This window comes from Equus asinus, chromosome 3 (genome assembly GCF_041296235.1).
Source record: "Equus asinus isolate D_3611 breed Donkey chromosome 3, EquAss-T2T_v2, whole genome shotgun sequence".
In the NCBI taxonomy this organism is placed as follows: Eukaryota; Metazoa; Chordata; class Mammalia; order Perissodactyla; family Equidae; genus Equus; species Equus asinus.
The window spans coordinates 141723693-141728356 of record NC_091792.1 but is presented as its reverse complement, the minus strand read 5'-3'; positions in this window follow the sequence as shown (position 1 = coordinate 141728356).

Genomic DNA, 4664 nt, shown 5'->3' with positions numbered 1-4664 from the left:
GGAATATGTTACTTTCAATTACAGGGAAATAGGGGCCTCCTGATCTATCTCCTAGAAATGTGAAGTCTCCGTCACTTAATGTCACTACCCACCACCCCACCACTAAGGCCAGCCACATAATTTGTGGGGCCCCTTGTTCAAAAAGCAGGGGGAAAGTACCACTACAGGTACCAAATATAAAGCTTTCCTTTCTTCCACAGTCTCTCTCTCTTGACTTACTTTTTTTTTTTTTTTAGAAATTTGCTATTTAAAGTAAAAATTTAAATTTAAAGTAATAGCATGAATTTTATGGTTCATCTTTAGATTGTGTAGGGCCAGTTTAAAATTCAAACATAAGAGCTTCTAACTTGTACGCGGAATCACTGAAATTATACAACTCCTATTTTGTAGTTCATACGTGTATTTCATTCCTCCCAGAACAGCTGAAACACTGCACAAAGCTACCTCCGTTATTTCTATTTCTCTTCTGGATATGCGCATGTTCTACCAATATTCGCTGCCTTACTGATGAGTAAGGAAGCTGTGCGAGGAGGAAGGACTGTGGGCTGCCCTTTCCTTCCATGTCGTCATTTTTGGCCTAAGTGGCTGGCTAACACAGGGAAGTAACACTCATGAGAAAAGGATGTGATAGGGTTCGTTAGTCATTAGTTTTGTTGCGCTCCAAGGAAGTTCTGGTTTGAATGGAAAGCGTAGCTTCTTTGTCAGTTGCAGACAAAACACACTTACCTTGTACTTGGCTTTGAGTCTTGCTACACTCCCGCTTGTAGGTCTCCTGAATTCTGTACTCGTGGAGCCTTACAATTGCTCTATGTGACTGGGGTGGCAAGGAACTGGGCACATATATTGTCCATTCTCTGCTCACATGCATGCTCCATTGTCCCATCAGACTTCACTTACATAACTAAGTTAAAAGATAAAACTGAATTTCAAGACCCTGGTAGCAGAGCATTTCAGCCAAGGATGAGGCCCTTCTGAGTACGGGGTCCTGTGTAGCTGTGTGCTCAAGAAGTCAGCCCTGCCCACCACCCCATGCTGGTCAAAACAAAGTATTAAAGAAGAGCTGATTTAAATTAAGAAACGTGTGCAGGAGGACTGTAAATTGACAGCTCCTCTCTAGGACAACCAAAGCACATGCAGAGGGCTGAGTCAGCACTGCAGTGTGATGCTGAACTCAGGGTTGGGGTCACGCAGAGAGTTGGGTTCCACTGCCGGCTCTGTCGTTTACTAGCAAACCTGCCAAGCTTTCCCAATGCTAATTTCCTCACCTGGAACATGAGACATTAGCATGTGGCTTCCTATGATTATCGAAATGGGGCAACGTGTGTAAATATTTAGCCCAGGGTTGGTTTACTGTAAGTGCTTGGCATATAGTCATAGTATAGGGGACCAACATGCATAGCATTTGTGTGAGATACACTTCCCACACTTGTTTACATGTTTCCTTCTCTGAGTATTTGCAAAGAGAAATGGCAAACCAAAAAGCTGCCATCAGCCCAAGCCAGAGAGGCCAGAACTGGCCTTGGATTCATTATTAGGAATTGCTAGACGAGTGTCATATGACTCATTTCCAAATGGACCCAGGGTCAGTCGGAGGACTGAGCTAGGATGCAGCCTGGGGACAGGAGGCAAAGACCTCTAGCATTTTGGAAACTGTTGTGCTGTCCTTCAATGACAGACGTACGTTCTAGTCCCAACCTAGGACACAGAGATGGGCATTGTTTTAAAAAGGTTTTTACGCTCTTTTTGTCAAGGTTCAAAATCCAATAGTTGTAGAGAGTTTACAGCAGTTGATCTTGTCATTTGCCCCATCCCTCCCCACACTCCTGTCTGGTTCCTCAGAAGCAACCCTTTCCAACTCCTTAAGTGAGTTCTTCTGGTATTTTGCTCCATAAGCATCATGTGATTCTAATGGCTTTTTCTTATGCATCTCTTCACCTGTTTTTCAGTAAATGAGGTTTAGCTCTCACACCATCCCCCCACTGCCACCCATTTTCTCAACCAGCAGTCAACATTTACATTACTAGGTTCACACAATTGAGATAAATTGCGGAACTAAATAGTGGACCAACGTTATCTTCTTTCATTGTTTTCATCAGTGCTGTTAAATACCTATAAATATTTTTTTTTCCCAATTGCTCCAAACTGTCTGATAACCTTCTGGTTTCTTTCTTTTCTTTCATTTTCTCTTCTTTTTAAAACTTCATCCTCTGGACTCAGTATGGACTAGTTCTGTCCATCTTTCAAGCAGCTTCATCTTAGGCTTTGCCAAGCTCCTACGATGGATACCCTGTTTTCTGGAGTTTATATTTTATTTCTTTACTCTCTAGTCTGCTTGGATTACCCAAGAAAGAGTACAAACAAAATAAAATTTTTTTTTCTGCTTTCTCTCCCCAAACCCCACCCCTGTGCACAGTTGTATATCTTAGTTGCAGGTCCTTCTAGTTGTGGGATGTGGGACGCCACTTCAACGTGGCCTGACGAGCGGTGCCATGTCCGCGCCCAGGATCTGAACCCTGGGCCGCTGCAGTGGAGCACGCGAACTTAACCGCTCGGCCACAAAGCCGGCCCAGAAATAAAATTTTTGAGTCCACATGTGTGTGTAAATTTATTTTATGCTCACAGCCCAAAAGAGTCCAGCTCAAATTGCTGACCTATACTGTGAGCAAATAAAATGGTGATGGTTTTTAGGGCACAAAGTTTTGAGGTTGTTTGTTACACAGTACTAGGTAACTGATACAGAACCTGTTCAAAGTACAGAATTTTACCTCCGTCTAATGTTTTTTTTGGCACCTCATTTCCTCCACCATCCTTATTACCAAGGCTCCTTTGGCTTAATTCTTTCAAGAATAAATCTCCCATCTCTTTCCTGGAGTGGGGCAGCAGACTTACAGGTCCACCAGGGGTGTATTATTTAATTATTGGCTTCAGCCTGATGTCATTGGTTGTCGTATTAGCAGAATAAATCATCCTGCTCAGGTACTAGCTAAATATGACCTGTGAGTGGAGCATGAATTATGCTGCCAGGAAGCAGAGTTAAGCCTTCTCATTTGGCTCAGGTTACATGGCATCCAAAGGGGCTCTGGGATCTGCACCTTGGTGCTCAGGTTGCAGTTTTACATTCTTCACTTCATTGGAGTCTTAGGGAGTCAGTAGATAGCATCCCTTTCTTCCCTTATAGAATCTGGAATCAATTAAAAAATAAGACGTAGAAGAAAGACTGATGGAGGTGAAAATATCCATTTCATTACTAAGGAAGCTGATTGTAAGACGTGGCTTTTAGACCTTCAGGGGTGGGGAAAGCTTCCTAACATTCCACCTTTGAATTAAAAACAATTTGCTTACCCAGTCACAGGCCTCCCCTGGGGCTAGAGCCTGCCCTGAGGCCACCACAGCTGACCAGAGTAAACAGGGCCCCGTGGGTTTCAAAGCTGAGCATGCTCCCTCTTCGTCTCCCAATCAGATAGATAAGTGGGAGGCCCACACTGTGACCTCTGTGGCAGTTCCAGGGAGGTTGAAAATCCTCCCTAACACTCTAGCTGGGGCTGGAGGGCCACCATCCCCAAGTAACAGCAGTTGAGGCCCCTAGGTGGGTGTTTTCCATGCATCACCTCATTGACTGTCATCAGAGCCCGAAGAGATAAGAGCTGTTTATTTCCACTTAATGAAGAAGATTCAAAGAATTTAGCTGACCGTCCAGGATGACAGGATTTGAATCCAGAGCCCAGGGCTCTGTCCACTGAACCATGCTACTTTGTGACTCACTGACATCAAGATTATAGGGCAGCTTCTGGATATATTAGAGTTGAAGTGTCAAGGCATTTCAGAAGGAAGAAGCTTCGGGAGAGGAGGTGGAACAGTTCAGGAATAAGGAATAAAGGGCACAGGACTCGAGTCTTATCCACCGTGATATACAGGTGCTAAACCACCACTTTCTGTATCAACCTCCCAAGGCCAGCTCCCTAGTCCTCACAGGGGCCTGGTCCTTGCTCCTCACTACTGAGTGCAGTATGTGTGGGACACGTCACGAGTCAAGGCAGACAAGTCCCTCCCCAAATATCCAGGGCTGAGGCAAAAAGGGAACTGTTCTCAGCATACACCGCTTCAGGGCCAAGATGAGAGCCTTGAGATTTGCCAGTGGAGGGAGCAAGGTCTCACCCTTCTCCTCCTTGGAGTTTTAGTCCCAAGTCACCAGTAGGGAAGCTTTGCTCAGGGGATTGGGTAATCTCTTGCCCTGATCCTACCCCTGGCCTTCACCCTTCTGTCTGAAAACAGTGATGGAAACTTGTTCCTTCTTTGATCTTCTATCACTCTCACTTTTGCTCCCCAAGAAAAAAGAGACAAGAAGACATTGAGAATCTAGACGTGGTGGAGGGAAGACATTCTCAGGAGACCTCTCTTTAGATGGAGAAGGAAGTTTGGGCAGAAGTTGAAGCCGAGGAATGTCAGCTGTGACCTTTAACTTCTGCTCTTCAGCCCTTCACGTGTTTCTCTCTGAATGCCGATCCAAGATGGGCGTACTTCCTCCCTCACTCAGGTCTAGAGAGGTGGTTTCAATGGAACCCTCAGAGAGTGAGGTAGGAGTACTCTGCAGCAGAGAACGTGAGAGACTGCTACCCAACTTGTGTCTGAGAAGAAACGGCTGGTGGCAGCAGAGAAAAAGGCTG